The sequence below is a fragment of the Schistocerca serialis genome, chromosome 4, assembly GCF_023864345.2.
Source record: "Schistocerca serialis cubense isolate TAMUIC-IGC-003099 chromosome 4, iqSchSeri2.2, whole genome shotgun sequence".
Taxonomy (NCBI): Eukaryota; Metazoa; Arthropoda; class Insecta; order Orthoptera; family Acrididae; genus Schistocerca; species Schistocerca serialis.
The window spans coordinates 555157033-555174308 of NC_064641.1; the positions used below are offsets into that span (position 1 = coordinate 555157033).

General features: G+C 44.1%; 1 protein-coding gene across 1 annotated transcript in view; it reads right to left on the minus strand.

Moving 5' to 3' along the window:
* LOC126474607 (uncharacterized) overlaps positions 1-17276 on the minus strand; it is a 161697-nt gene that overhangs the window by 130344 nt on the left and 14077 nt on the right. The window lies entirely within an intron of this gene.

Sequence of the window (17276 nt, forward strand, 5' to 3'; positions counted from 1 at the left end):
TATATGCCATTCCATTTGCGTGTCAGTTACACGAATACATATAAACTCTTATCAGTTGTAAGACCACTGAAGTAAAAAAGGAAAAAGTGAGCTGAAAATCTCTAAATATAGTCACCATCAATAGCTTTTGACATGCTGTGCTGTATATCGCTGTCTAAATATAATAGGACTTAAAGAAACCCACCAAAGTTCTTTTGTCACAGATTTTAAGACAGTCAAGTACTGACTGTAGATCACTTCCAAGAAAACATCATTTTCTTACCTATACAGGAAGTTATTGTTTGGAGATATGCTGCCACAATATTTAATACAGTAAATCATTTTAACGAATTACAATGCAAAGGTCCGTCTTTTCCAATAGCTTTATTACCGTTCTCGTTCTCACTATTAAGTGATATTTCGGTAGTGCCAATTGCTATGTTTCGCTAGAGAAATGAAATAGGCTTTTGTCACCTCAGTTGTACTTCACAACTTTATTTTTCAGTTCCTCTTAGACATCTAACTGTTGTGTCTCGCAAAGCATTCCTTAGGAACTGGAAGAGTGTGTCTTGTAAATATTTCTATGGAAGATCATCCTGAATGAATCCATTCTTATAACGAAGATATACTGTCAAAATTTAAATGTAGCAAAGCAAATTCACACTAGTATCTGAAGTATCAGCTTAGAATCGAATCCAGGATTTTGGTTTTAGGGTGGGGGGTGAGCTCACAGAAATTTTGTATCACAGTGCCGTCTCCAAATTCTCCAGAGTAAACGAAGGTGTTTTCTTAATCTTTTATAATACGAAATACAATAGCCAGAAAATTTTCGAGACTTTTAGGTCTGGAAGTTGTGTTGCAAAGAATCTTTTTTTCCCCCTCCCTTCTCCTGGATTCGCCTCTGACTCCAGTTTTCTTCATCTGCGCCTTATTGATTAGCTTTTTTAACTAAAAATTTCTTCTCACTACCATTTTACCTGCTGTTAAAACCTGCTGACGACTTATAAAGGTTCAAACGTTTGAAGTACATTCATTAAAACTAATTAAAATGGTTTTCCTAATTACTGCACTTTTAAGTCTAAGGTTTGGGTATGCTGCAACAACCAGGCTCATTAAACTGATTAAAGACGGTGGTTTGTACTAAATAAAATTGAGCTGCTGGTATGTCTGGCTACTCTCAAACTCTGCATTCAATAGTCTCTCGACCCTGCTTTTGAAAAAAAAGAATCTTGCTGTTGTCGCAGAGTTTCAGTCTACACAGCATCACCAATTCATCACTGCTAGGGCTCACAGCCTTTTTGTCTGTAGGGGTGACATTGTTTTCCGTCTGAATAGCACGTGAATTTTTAAGGATAAGACGCCGGAGATCAGTGTGGAACGGTCGATGGGTCTCGTGGTATGCAGATTCACATGTAATACAAGGGAGAGGTACTGTAAAACGTCTCTGGATTCATCTACCTGTATAAAGGATAGCGGATTTAACTCGTAACTACATGGAACCTGATAGTCACGTAAATTATATGTGACTCACACTGTTTCATGTTTTATTAGCAATATCCTTTGTAATTTCATCACAATCCAGAATATTAGTGTAATTAATGGAGATTTCCTAAAACTGAGCAAAGACGCATTTAAAATAACTTTCAAGAATCTGCCGATAATTTAAACCTAAGTGATACCGTCTATCGCTTCAGAGGTCTTGGTGTGCAGGTGCTGAAACAGAGAGAGAGAGAGAGAGAGAGAGAGAGAGAGAGAGAGAGAGAGAAGAGAGAGATAGAGAGAATGGGACTACACTTTATTTAGTTTATTACCTGACTAATCCTAAGAAATCTGTTCAGTCGCTCACAGACAATACTGTCACTGAAACTGAAGATGGCAGAAAACGGCATAATTTGAATTCAGTATCCGAAATTATTTGCCTGTGGAAGATCGTATTACGGAGCCTCCTTTTAATAGCAGCACGAACGTCTAAACAGTAGAGAGCACTACCACTACTAGGTAGTGACCTCAAAGCCGCATTTGGTCGTTTGTGTAATAACAGGTCCTATCAGACAAGAATCAGACCCTGATACGAACTCTATGCAAGTGGCCCACCAAAGCCAAAGTACGATTATGTGTGTATCCTGCATGACAACCACTACTGTCCCTATCACCCGCAAAGGATGCAAGCATTAGCAGTGGCGGTTTTCGTCTATGGGGAGGCTTATGCCGATGGTTTTTGAACCAGATTTTCACAATTAGGGGATTCCTATCATCAGTCCTCTTCACCGACGAAGCAGTCTTCAGCAGAACTGGCATCTTCAATTCGTATAATCATCATCTGTAGGCTACAGACAATTCTCGGGTAATGGTTGAGGCGTCTCATCAGCATCGGTTCAGCATCAGTGTGAGGGCAGGGATTCTTGGTGACCACATTCCTGGACCGGTTATTACGATGCCTTGACAGAGGAACGCATCTGGACTTCATGTGGAATACTCTGCCTGGCGTGCTTGAGAATGTGCTTTTAGTAATACGACAGGTTGTGTCGTTTCTGCATGATGGAGCACCACTTCACTTCCGCTTAGGAGTTCGCTGATACCTCAAAATCACCTTCCTCAGACTCGATTGGACGCGGAGACCCTCTAGCATGCCGTGCCAAATTACTGGACTTCAACCGCTGAGGGCATCTGAAAAGCGTTGTACACACTGAACCAGTTCCTGGCAGATCCTTCAACAGTGTGTTGACGACGCCTGTGACGCTATTGGGAAAGAGGCCGGAACGTGTGAAAGAGTGCGGTGGTCCATGATGGACGTGTGAACGCCTGCATTGCATCGCGTGAAGGCCACTTTGAACATCTGTTGTGACGTGGACGTGGTGCAAGTCTATACTCTATTACGGGACGACTTCTTGTCGTTGCACGCACAAAAATGGTTCAAATGGTTCTGACAAGGGAACCTCCCCATCGCACCCCCCTCAGATTTAGTTATAAGTTGGCGCAGTGGATAGGCCTTGAAAAACTGAACACAGATCAATCGAGAAAACAGGAAGAAGTTGTGTGGAACTATGAAAAAATAAGCAAAATATACAAACTGAGTAGTCCCTGTGCAAGATAGGCAACACCAAGGCTAATGTTAGCTCAGGAGCGCCGTGGTCCCGTGGTTAGCGTGAGCAGCTGCGGAACGAGAGGTCCTTGTTTCAAGTCCCCCTTGTAGCGAAAAGTTTACTTTCTTTATTTTCGCAAAGTTATGCTCTGTCTTTTGTGGACTGGCAAGACAGCCAGTCCACTAGGACGGGAAGCCGATAGGCAAGCGTTTAAGATCACGCAGGCTGGCGTGAGGTCTGGAACAGGACACGGAAATGAGACTAGTAAATAACGTACGTAGCTTCTGGAATACTTAACTTTAATCCACAATTGGTGAACATCGCTCTGACGGTACATGCATCACAAGATAAATAGCAATTGATAATGGCGCCTTGCTAGGTCGTAGCAAATGACGTAACTGAAGGCTATGCTAACTATCGTCTCGGCAAATGAGAGCGTAATTTGTCAGTGAACCATCGCTAGCAAAGTCGGCTGTACAACTGGGGCGAGTGCTAGGATGTCTCTCTAGACCTGCCGTGTGGTGGCGCTCGGTCTGCAATCACTGATAGTGGCGACACGCGGGTCCGACGTATACTAGCGGACCGCGGCCGATTTAAAGGCTACCACCTGGCAAGTGTGGTGTCTGGCGGTGACGCCACACTGTCCGTTCGTGCATTGACGTCTCTGTTCACTGTAATAAGTTTAGTGTCTGTGTTTTGCGACCGCACCGCAAAACCGTGCCATTAGTAGACGAAAGGACGTGCCTCTCCAATGGGAACCGAAAACATTTGATCGCAAGGTCATAGGTCAACCGTTTCCTCCACAGGAAAACACGTCTGATATATTCTATACGACACTGGTGACGGCATGTGCGTCACATGACAGGAATATGTTGTCCACCCACCTAACTTGTACACTTGGCGAATGGGTAAAAAGATTCTTCTACTCTGCCCGATTTAGGTTTTCTTGTGGATGTGATAATCACCCCCAAAAAAGTGATGAAAACATGAGTTTGTCACATAAACTGAAAATAAAAAATTAAAATTTTCACACGAGGGAAGATTTGAACCAAGGACCTCTCGTGCCGCAGCTGCTCACGCTAACCACGGGACCAGGGCTCTCCGGAGCTCATCTTATCCTCGTGTTGCATATGATTCGCATGGACTACTCAGTTTGTATATTTTGCTTATTTTTTCATAGTTCCACACAACTTCTTCCTGTTTTCTCGATTGATCTGTGTTCAGTTTTTCAAGGTCTATCCACTGTGCCAACTTATAACTAAATCTGAGGGGGGTGCGATGGGGAGGTTCCCTTGTGAGCACTATGGGACTTAAATTATGAGGTCATCAGTCCCCTAGAACTTAGAACTACTTAAACCTAACTAACCTAAGGACGTCACACACATCCATGCCTGAGGCAGGATTCGAACCTGCGACCGTAGCAGTCGCGCGGTTCCAGACTGTAGCGCCTAGAACCGCTCGGCCACCCCGGCCAGCTTGCACGCACACCGTCCGTTTGCGGACACATGTTCACAGAACCTTTTATCTTCGATTCCCAGTCAGGAATCCGTCCCTGTAGTTTTTCGGTTTAATTCATGTTCACCCTGTATATTGACTCCGCCACACACCATTAGGTGGCTTGCGGAGTATGATGTAGATAAACGTGCCTTAAAATTTTTGTGAATCACAACAAATTAAAAAAAATTGTATTTTAGTCTTATTTTGTCCCAGAATAGTGCATGATCACCAATATAAACTTTTCACTCATGATATCTAAGGTTCCTATGCTACACATATAACAGCAGGGCCCAGTACGGCTAGAAGTGTCACGTGACACGAATTCAATTAGTCACGAACTAGAGACGGTGGAAAGCGGATTGGAAATTTATGGCTGTTCGTTGGTTACAAAGAGTTGTACTCGAGAGGAAGAGAGTCCTACTTCGCCGCGGCGTCCTTTCGTCGCCGGGTCGCGCATTCAGTCCCAACCGCCGGCCTCGGCGTGGGCGGCCCGGCGGTGGCCGCGCCCACAGTTGCCGGCGGCTGCCCACGCTGCACCGGTGACGCCCATGCGTGTCGTTACCGAACTACGGCCCGGCTCCACACGTGGCTCGAGGTGCACCGCACTTCTTTGGGCGGCGCACATACCTCCGCTTTGTAAGGAGGCGGAAGGTCGGGGACACAATACGTTTTATAGCTGCCCTACAGTGAAACGGGGAGACTTCGCAGAAGCAGCATCGAACCCAATATGAATGTCACCGACACTGAACCCGGAGGAAGAAAAAATCCATTATGCAGATATAAGCTTTATCGTCAATACGATCAAAGGAGGCTCCTTTATAACTATTTCGTACATAGAGCACTGCATCCTGACGATATAGAGGGGGAGGGGGACTATTTTCGACACTACAAAAAAGTTTTTTCAAAGTTTAAACTGGTCAATTTTTGGAAAAAAGAGTTAACATTATAAACAAGAACTTTTACTACTTTACCTGTGAATACTTCTTTCTAAAGGAAACGTTTATCTGCGTCAGTTTCTTTTCTATTTTGCAGTTACGCATTTCGCACTATAAACTTCCGGAAGGGAATTACGTAGTTGCACACAGTGTTAGTGCGGCGCAAACACGCCTTTCGCGGCTGCAGGCTAAGTTTCGTCTTTTGAGGTAAAAGGATGGATCCTTCGTCAGGGCCACGACAGATTGTCTGTCCCATCCCTATATAGCACACTTATATTTTTTGTGTGTACTTATATTTCTTGAGTTACTGGGTGGTTATAATTATAGTGCAGCTACTCTCGGAGGTTCAGTGTGTGCTGTAATTGTAGTGTGACATCCAAACTTGGTAGATAACCTAATGCGTCAATGCGGAAACGATTTACGCCGGAAAAAAATTAATTCCAATTTTGGCCACCAGGTGCAAAACTGGTGCTGTACACTGTTTGTATGACGGTCATGCTAACGCTCGAGAACAGAGACTGTGCACGGTTAGTGGGACTGTTTTATGTGAACAGCAGCAGTTACAGTGCTACACTGAGAGACTATCGCTGGCTGAAAAGTGTGCAAAGAGGCCCGATGTCATTAAATGCTTTGAAGAAGATGTAGAGATTTGAAAACTTGGGTGAGCTTGGTGTGGCACCTGGACGAGGAAGGCGTCCTATTCCGATGGAAGTTATTGGCGAGGTTGCTTTTACTGTAACCGACGTGCTCCTGAGGTGCCACGAGATTTGTCCATCGAATCGTCTATTTTACACTGGTAACCGTCCAAGATACAGACGGTGGAACAACTGAAATCTCATGATCCGAGGCAACGTCCTGAATTTGCTCTTCTGTTTCTAGCACGGATCGAAGTTGATGAATTCACAAGCTCCTTTATTCTCGGTCCGTTCTTCTTTGAAGACAATACACTCGGAGGACCTGTCGCGTTAATAATAAAATCAACATCATGCGTTTCTCACTTGTTTGACCTTTTCCGCCCACGTCCACTTCCTCATCCTTCACATATGGAACAATTTCTCTACGTCTGTCTTGCATTCACCGCACAAGATTTGCATCGGGTGGCCAAAAATAGAGCTAATTATTTTCCAGCATAAATCGGTTCCACATCAACCATAGCAATATCTACAAAGTTTCGCTGCTAAGTGATAATTGCAATCCACACTGGTTCAAATGGCTCTGAGCACTATGGGACTTAACATCTGAGGTCATCAGTCCCCTAGAACTTAGAACTACTTAAACCTAACTAACCTATGGACATCACACACATCCATGCCCGAGGCAGGATTCGAACCTGCGACCGTAGCAGTCGCGCGGTTCCGGACTGAAGCGCCTAGAACCGCTCGGCCACCGCGGCCGGCAGTCCACACTGGTCCTGCAAGTTTATTATAACCGTCCGGTATTTATTTCAGTCGTGTTATGATAAATCAAAGATAATTGTAATATGATCTGTTAATGAGTAAATCATTACAATAAAAAATAGATGCAGCATTGTGCTATTTGTTGTATGCTCTTCACTGTACAGGAGATGTTATGCTGTTAGTTTAAGTTCCTTAAGTAACACGAAGAACATTGTGCTCGGTCTAAAAGAAAATGATGTAAACGTTTCGGTCTTCCTCTCCTGCTATTGAAAAAGCAACAATGATGGAAATAAAAGTTTAGGTTAATGATTTAAATTCAGAGTCAAAGAATATCAGTGATAAAAGGTACTGATGACGTTGCTACCCTCAGTGAAACAAAGGAGGAATTACAAGGCCTTTTGAGTGAAATGAACAATAATGAAACAGAATATGGACAGAGAGCAAACCGCAGATGGAAGTAATGAATAGCAGAAATGAGGTTAGTGAGAAATTTACCATCAATATTAGGGTCCATGAAGCAAACCAAATGAACCAATCCTCCTACCTTGGAAGCAAAGCAACACAACAGACGTGGAAAGTACATAAGAAAAACAGACTAGCGCAGACAAAGAGCATTCTTGCCCTAAAGAAGTGTGCTAATATCAAACATAAGGCTTAAATTTGGGGAATACATTTCTGAGAAAGTGTGTTTGTGGAACTGGATCACGGCTTCTGAGAACAGTGGTGAAGAAGAAAATCGAAGCGCTTGAAATGTGGTGCTGTAAAGGGATGTTCATAATTAGGAGACTGATATGAGGCAGTTCTCAGCAGAATCACTGGGGAAAAGATTACGCAGAAAAAAAGATAATAGATAGGCTGATATTAGGTCTACTTAGACATAATGACACTAGAAATATCTGTACGGTGTAAAAACAATGGTGGGTGGGGAAGGTGGGTTGGGGTGGGGGGGGGGGGGGACACAGAGAGTGCAATACATCCAATATATGATTAAGGACAAAGAGCACCAGCTCAGGTATAGTGAAGTGCCGTATGCATCGTCTATTTGGTTCTATGAGAAAAAAAAGAAGACTGCGCATCAGATTGTGTATTATCGAAAATATCCCACCTCTTATTAATGTACTGTACCAACGAATACTAACAAACAGAGTCAATTTTCCAAGATCTTAAATGTGCATATTGATGAAAAACTGGTAAAGCCACAAAGATGCCCTGCGAAAACATTTGGATTCAGCTATCTTTGTCGTAAGAATAATGGCGAATTTCCATACATCGAAATCAGGAAGACAACATTTTCATTCACAGATGCCCGATGGGATAACATCTTAGGGGAACTCTTCACTTAGCCAAAAAGTATTCACTTCACAACACAAAGAAATTAAGTATCGGTTTTACAACATTAACCACAGCCACAAATACAACACTAGAATATTGCGTGCAGTACCCTTGAGTGAGTGTAACTGGAGGTAATAATCACCCATATACACACAAGCCAGTACATTACGACACTTGCGTAATAGTATGTTGGTTCACGTCTGGATCACAATACAGCAGCAAGTCTGTGTGGCTTGTTTTCTACAAGTCCTTGGTAGGTTTCTGGAGGTGAGTGGCGCCAAATGACTAAGCGCACGTCACGCATTTTAAATTACATGCAGGTGGCTGGTGGGTGCAGAGCTGGAAACCGATAACGTCACGGATGTGTTCCATCGGCTTCGTAATAGACTAATTTGGTGGCCAAGACATGAACTTGAGTTCACTATCATGCTTCTCAAACCACTGTAGCGCGACTGTAGCCTTGTGATACAGGCCGTTATCCAGCTGGAAGATGCCATCGCCATAGGGGACGACATCAAGCATCAAGTGTCCGCAATAATGCTCACGTAGTGTACAGCTGTCATGGTGGCTTTGATTACTACCACAGGTCCTATGGAAGCCTAGGTGATCGCCTATAGCATAATATGCCCGTATCAGCTCTCGTTCGTGGCACGATGCATGTTTCGAAGCAGCTTTCGCCTATTTTATGGCATAGCTGGATACTCCCGGCGACCTGGTGTTACGAGAAACTTGATTTGTCTGACCAGGCGACGTTTTCATCGACCCACAATCCAGTCTCGATGACATCTCTCCCAATGCAATCGTAATGGGAGATATCGCTGGGTCAGCCTGGATACAAGTAAAGATCGTTTGCTGCGGAGCACAATGTTCAACAATGTGTGCTGGAAATATGCTCCGAAACGTGCCTTCACCAACAATTTGTTGTCAGATCTGCCACATATCGCACTTTACAGAGCGGGCAAGCCTCAGTGAGGCGTGGACGTCCAACACCTTGTCACCTACTTGCGACTTCAGTGTCCATCAATCAATTTTCGTAGATGCTCATGTACAGACAGCTGGTGATGAAATTGCCGGCCGAGAGGTTCTAGGCGCTTCAGTCCGGAACCGCGCGACTGCTACGGTCGCAGGCTCGAATCCTGTCTCGGGCATGGATGTGTGTGATGTCTTTAGGTTAGTTAGGTTTAAGTAATTTTAAGTTCTAGGGGACCGACGACCTCAGATTTTAAGTCCCATAGTGCTCAGAGCCATTTGAACCATTTTTTTGGTGATGACATTAAATAAAATGAACATTTTTATTTGCTGAAATATTTTTGACTACACGCAAATACTTTGATAGAGGCGTGCATAAAGGAAAAAAAGGGTCTACAATTAATTTAAGAATAATATCGATAAGATCGGCATAGAAATTTTATAGTAATGTAGGTCAGAAATCAAACCCACATATAATTAGAGACATTTACTTTACTTGGATTAACGTCGGAAATACAGTTCGAAACAAAAAAAAAAAAAAAAAAAAAAAAAAAAACGAAAAACAAAGAATAAACATCAGACCATAGAAATTAGCTACTCGCCCAAAGAACAAACAATTTACTTCACTGGTCGGTCTGTTGTTCCCACAATAATGAATAAACTCTTTGTTCTGTGTAATTAGAATGATAATATTTTATTTGTTAATCGTTGTACAAGGACAAAGAATTCATTAATATGTTTCTCTTATTCGGGAATGCACTCAACGGTCAGCCGTTGAATATTGTAAGTCTGTAATAATTTCATAATTTGTAAAACACATTATAGCAAGAGTTATTGCTGTTTCATTTAAGTAGACAGTTCTTTCCCATGCAAGAAGTAGTAACTTTTTTAATTTTCAAGGACTGTAGCAGCGCAGAAAGATTGCGTGAATAAAAGTTATTGTTCGGCGCCATTACCGGCCGTAACATATTTTTTAGTATTTTCACAGCTTTTCTCAGGCGTTAGTGCCTCACCATACGCTCCCGAAGAAATGGCTGTGCGCCGTTATTTCGAACAAAAGTTATTTTAATCCAAGAATCAGAGCAGATTTCAGTGTATTGTCCCCCGTGTATATTGTCCCCCGTTTTTAGCTGGAATCCTATCCTTTCCTGTACCATATATTTCACTTTTGTATTGTGTTGTATTGTATGAAACTGGGGACCTAGAAACGACGAAGAAGCTTCGTCCCCGTCGTAGCCCGCAGTGGCACATAACCACACAACAGGCTGCAGCAGTCCACTCACCCCACTGCCGCCCCACACCGAACCCAGGGTACTTTGCGGTTCGGCCCCCAGTGGACCCCCCGGGAACGTCTCACACCAGAGGAGGGTAACCCCAATGTTTGCGTGATAGAGTAACTATGGTGTACGCGTACGTGGAGAAAGTGTTTGCGCAGGCGGAATAACGGGGACCAGCCCGTATTCCCCGAGGCAGATGGAAAACCGCCTTAAAAACCATGCACAGACTGGCCGGCACACCAGACCTAGACACTAATCCGCCGGGCGGATTCGTGTCGGGGACCGGCACGCATTCCCGCCTGGAAAGCAGTGCGTTAGACCGCACGGCTAACCGGGCGGGCTTATTTCACCACAGTAATTTTCAGTATAATTTTACCCCCTTTAGGATAGATGCCACAAAAACCAGTACATTTAGGCGCTAATACACTCACAACAGAACCACGCGAACTGTCCTTTCTGAGATGCTCGTTCCTGGGCGCCGTCCAAAACAATCTACCCTTTCCAGAATAAGATTTTCACTCTGCAGCGGAGTGTACTGGCAGAAGTAAAGCTGTAAGTCGTGCTTGGGTAGCTCTGTTGGTAGAGCACTTGCCCGCGAAAGGCAAAGGTCCCGAGTTCGAGTCTCGGCCCGGCACACAGTGTTAATCTGCCAGGAAGTTTCAATCTACCCTTTGTCAGAGTCCCTTGTATCAGTGAATTTCCCCTGCGAAGCCAGCATCTTCGCTAGAATGATTCCAAATTCGTCTCTGCTCCACTTATACCAGTAACCCCATTGCCGATTCTTTAAAGGATCAAACTTCCGCGTATAGAACAGCTTCAGTCGTCTGATGCTTTAAAAATGAGGTAACTTTAAATATTTGACGTAAATGTTCATATAAAGTCTGAAATTATGTTTAAAGTTTGGTGGATGTCCGTAAGGGCTCTCGTGGAATCTTTTTGTTCGCTCCTTACAAATTTCATATTATTGTTTTAAACCTTTAACGTAAGATTATACCTCTTAATGTGTAGATTGACAGCGTTTTAAATGTTTAAATTCGGCCACTAACTATATGAAATATTGAAAAACCATATTTCTGTTGCCCTGAAAGGCTCTGGATAGGCAACCCGCTACTGAGACCTAGCACTGAGGTACCCGTTTAGCAATAGGGATACTTTTCTTTCCGTGTCACATGCTCACAACGCCACCAGGTGACAAACTCGCGGTGGGGCAGTGATCACGGTTTGGCTCATCAGTATAAGTATGTTCTGCAAACTGTTATTCAAGAGACATATTCCGCAGAACTTTATCGTGTTATTATCCTGTGGAACAAGAAACCAATATTATACTTGAAATGAACGTTTGTTCGCTTGTTGCAGGTTGGCAACGTTTACGTAATAAAAACAAACGTAGTGTCGTACTCCAAAATGAACGAAAATACGTATTCGTTCGACTTGGTCATTTGTTTGATACATCAGTTCATGGTTTGTGTTGTATGAAAGGAGGGCAACGATGGCCACTTGACACAAAACTACGAGTATTTTCGCGTGAAGGGAAAAATTTTAATTTTTTGGGGGACTACGTCGAACTAGTGAAAATATATAAATATACAAATTCTTTTCAGTGTTTAAATCTTTCATGCACTCCATTCGTTGCTAATATTCCCGTTTTCTTTTTGTGCTGTCTTCAAACTTCACTCGAGACAGACTCATTTCTTTTATGAGACTAACGTAACCCAGAAAGACTGTCTTATATCTTCTTAGAGGGCGAAGCTTCTTCAATATAGCATTCAACATTTTCTGTATCAGAACAATATTGGCAATTCAAATACATTTTAGATCTCGTATATCGACATAACTATCATCAAGGAGTGTGACTGCATGAAATTTAAAATGTTTATTTGACACCTCAGACGGTCGTCAAACCACAGTCACAAAATAATGACTGTGCCTCGACGACCGTTTGTGTTGTCAAATGAACATTTTACATTTTCGATCATTCTAGAAGAACGTTTCCTGTATTAGATCGTTCGAGAACATCCAAAAACGTATTGAATATCCCAGAAAATGAGCCAGACCATTCCTGACATCTCTACAACATTCGAGAACATTCTTAAAATTACATAAAATTTGTGAATAGCCTACCATGATTCAAATGATTTCTGCTGTGGAAAGTACAATTTGCATCCGTTAAAACCTGCTGGTGTGAATGAGATGGTCATGACTTCAATTACTCCTGTCCACGATAAATTTTTAGTAATTGCCGTAAGCTACTGAACAATAAAATACTAACAAACTTTTTGATCGCTCCTTATAACTTTCATATTATTGTGTTAAACCTTTAAAGTAAGATTATACTTCTTAATGAGTAGATTGATAGCATTTTAAATGTTTAAAATAAAAAGGAATTTGCTGTTGAAAAACTTATTTATGTGAGAGAATTGGTCGAAATGTTATAGTTCCACTTATTTACATATAATTGCATGCATGAAATGTTATGAAGTTTGCTTGTGTGGCCATCCTCCGCAGCAGGCATATAAATACTTGTTTTGCAAATCAAACTGCCTTTTCCTGCTGCTAAAGGCAGTTTGATTTGCAAAACAAGTATGAAATGTTATAGTTACACTTATTAACGTTTAATTGCAATCTTGATATCAAGAAGACTATTTCACAATGGGGAATTGTCTAGCAGCAACGATCTTAAAGCATTTTAAACTATCTTGAAAAGAAAGTCTGAAGAGAGAATCAACTTTTTTTTTTTTTGGTCATCAGTCTACTGACTGGTTTGATGCGGCCCGCCACGAATTCCTTTCCTGTGCCAACCTCTTCATCTCAGAGTAGCACTTGCAACCTACGTCCTCAATTATTTGCTTGACGTATTCCAATCTCTGTCTTCCTCTACAGTTTTTGCCCTCTACAGCTCCCTCTAGTACCATGGAAGTGATTCCCTCATGTCTTAGCAGATGTCCTATCATCCTGTCCCTTCTCCTTATCAGTGTTTTGCGCATATTCCTTTCCTCTCCGATTCTGCGTAGAACCTCCTCATTCCTTACCTTATCAGTCCACCTAATTTTCAACATTCGTCTATAGCACCACATCTCAAATGCTTCGATTCTCTTCTGTTCCGGTTTTCCCACAGTCCATGTTTCACTACCATGCAATGCTGTACTCCAGACGTACATCCTCAGAAATTTCTTCCTCAAATGAAAGCCGGTATTTGATATTAGTAGACTTCTCTTGGCCAGAAATGCCTTTTTTGCCATAGCGAGTCTGCTTTTGATGTCCTCCTTGCTCCGTCCGTCATTGGTTATTTTACTGCCTAGGTAGCAGAATTCCTTAACTTCATTGACTTTGTGACCATCAATCCTGATGTTAAGTTTCTCGCTGTTCTCATTTCTACTACTTCTCATTACCTTCGTCTTTCTCCGATTTTAGAAGATATAACTATTTGTTACTGCCATATGTCGACTACATTATGCTACATTAAGGCGTCGCAGCACTTATTGAACAAATAGCGGTTGGGTGGAATGGAATGCATTCAGAAATATAATTTACAGTGAAACTAAGTGGAATATAAGTGCAGTAATAGTTATTCTCGAATTAGTGCCACATTATAAGTCACTCGCTTTGGTTGTTAAACAACAAATGTCACTTCTGCCCACGAGGGAAACGGATACAGCCATTTAAATCATTGTGTTCATAGGTAATATACGTACTATTTCTATGTTGTTATAGGAGCATTGGAAGCTCCAAGTTGTAACAAAGAAGTCAAGTACGAAGAATGTGCCACAGCAGCAAACGCCTCTGCAGAGAGTTGAAATTTGAGAAAAGCAGAAAGGAATTCTTTATTCCATTTTTGGAATAATTAAAAATAGAACTCTGCCAGACGGTGCATAAGCATAAGGAAACAGAAGCAAGCGACCACATATACTTTCGTAACAACATAACTGATCAGCCAGAACATTATGACCACCGACATACCATTCATATAATCCCGTCCAAGCGATAGCAGCATCAACTGGCGAGGAATGACAGCTAGTCAAACACACGCACATTTCATTTAGTATCAGTGTGTGTGTTGTCCGTGTGTGTAATGGTAAACGCACGCGATCTGTCTGAGTTTGACTGAGGACAGATTGAGATGGCCTGCAGGCCAGACCCGAGCATTTCGGAAACTGTAAGACGTGGCAAAACCAAGGTGAAAGCACGTCCAGACGTGGGGTTGGGCGGCCACCCCTCTTTACCTCGTGGGCTGGGCGGATTGATAAAAGAGCACAGGCGGCAAACTGTGGCGGAAATAATATCAGACTGTAATGCTGGACAGAGTACAGGTATGTCTGAACACACAGTGCTCCGACTGCTCCGAACGATGATCCTCTGCAGACGACGATCCGTGTATGTGCAAATGCTGACATTACGACATCGGCAAAGACGATTGAAATGGGCACGTGACCATCAGTACTGGACGTTGGCGCAAGAGTAGAGCGTTGCATGGTCTAATGAATCCAGACATCTTGTTCATCATGCCGATGGGACGGCGCGAGGCCGTCGTCTTCTAGGGAAACAGCTCCTTGACACCTGTACTGCGGGACGGAGACAAGTTGGCGGTCGCTCCATTATGCTTTGGGGAACATTCACGTGGGCATCCGTAGGTCCAGTCAAACTCGTGCAAGGCACCGTAACGGCCAGTGAGTGTCATACACTGGTTCCAGACCATGTACGCCCCTTTATGACGATCATGTTTACCGACGGCGTGGCGCTTTTCAGTAAGATGATAACGTGTCATGCCACAAGGCAGGCAGTGTGGTAGAGTGGTTCGAGGAACTCAGTGACGAGTTCTAGTTGATGTGCTGCCGCCCCCCCCTCCCCCCCCCCCCCCAACTCGCCAGATCTGAACCAGATCGAACACATCTGTGGTGTGATTGAGCACAGCGTCACAGCTCGTCGCTTCCTCCCCTGAATTTACGGCAATTATGTGACTTTTATGAGTAGATGTGGTGCGAGCTCCCTCCAGCGACACACCAAGGCCTCGGTGCTTCCACTCCACGACGCCACGCCACTGTTATCTGTGCCAAAGGTGATCATAATGTTCTGGCTGATCAGTGTATATATCGCACCTCAGCAAGAAAAGCGACACAGGTCTAAAAACAGCAATTTTTAGTGCTCACTAAAAAATACGTGTGAAGTACCCTCACGTCCACGAAAAATATAATGAAATTTATTGCTAACAATACTTACCTGGAACTTAAAAGAAGTTTTAAACATTTAATTCTCTAAGTCGAGTTTTCTCAAGTACTCCATTTTTGGATTGTGTCCTGGGTTTGCCTAGGTGCTGTATGACAAATTAGGTTTACCTTAGCTAGAAGGCGGCATTTTACGACTGAAGATAGCTTGCATTGAAATTGTTGATACACTCCTGGAAATGGAAAAAAGAACACATTGACACCGGTGTGTCAGACCCACCATACTTGCTCCGGACACTGCGAGAGGGCTGTACAAGCAATGATCACACGCACGGCACAGCGGACACACCAAGAACCGCGGTGTTGGCCGTCGAATGGCGCTAGCTGCGCAGCATTTGTGCACCGCCGCCGTCAGTGTCAGCCAGTTTGCCGTGGCATACGGAGCTCCATCGCAGTCTTTAACACTGGTAGCATGCCGCGACAGCGTGGACGTGAACCGTATGTGCAGTTGACGGACTTTGAGCGAGGGCCTATAGTGGGCATGCGGGAGGCCGGGGGAAATGTACCGCCGAATTGCTCAACACGTGGGGCGTGAGGTCTCCACAGTACATCGATGTTGTCGCCAGTGGTCGGCGGAAGGTGCACGTGCCCGTCGACCAGGGACCGGACCACAGCGACGCACGGATGCACGGCAAGACCGTAGGATACTACGCAGTGCCGTAGGGGATCGCACCGCCACTTCCCAGCAAATTAGGGACACTGTTGCTCCTGGGGTATCGGCGAGGACCATTCGCAACCGTCTCCATGAAGCTGGGCTACGGTCCCGCACACCGTTAGGCCGTCTTCCGCTCACGCCCCAACATCGTGCAGCCCGCCTCCAGTGGTGTCGCGACAGGCGTGAATGGAGGGACGAATGGAGACGTGTCGTCTTCAGCGATGAGAGTCGCTTCTGCCTTGGTGCCAATGATGGTCGTATGCGTGTTTGACGCCGTGCAGGTGAGCGCCACAATCAGGACTGCATACGACCGAGGCACACAGGGCCAACACCCGGCATCATGGTGTGGGGAGCGATCTCCTACACTGGCCGTACACCACTGGTGATCGTCGAGGGGACACTGAATAGTGCACGGTACATCCAAACCATCATCGAACCCATCGTTCTACCATTCCTAGACCGGCAAGGGAACTTGCTGTTCCAACAGGACAATGCACGTCCGCATGTATCCCGTGCCACCCAACGTGCTCTAGAAGGTGTAAGTCAACTACCCTGGCCAGCAAGATCTCCCGATCTGTCCCCCATTGAGCATGTTTGGGACTGGATGAAGCGTCGTCTCACGCGGTCTGCACGTCCAGCACGAACGCTGGTCCAACTGAGGCGCCAGGTGGAAATGGCATGGCAAGCCGTTCCACAGGACTACATCCAGCATCTCTACGATGGTCTCCATGGGAGAATAGCAGCCTGCATTGCTGCGAAAGGTGGATATACACTGTACTAGTGCCGACATTGTGCATGCTCTGTTGCCTGTGTCTATGTGCCTGTGGTTCTGTCAGTGTGATCATGTGATGTATCTGACCCCATGAATGTGTCAATAAAGTTTCCCCTTCCTGGGACAATGAATTCACGGTGTTCTTATTTCAATTTCCAGGA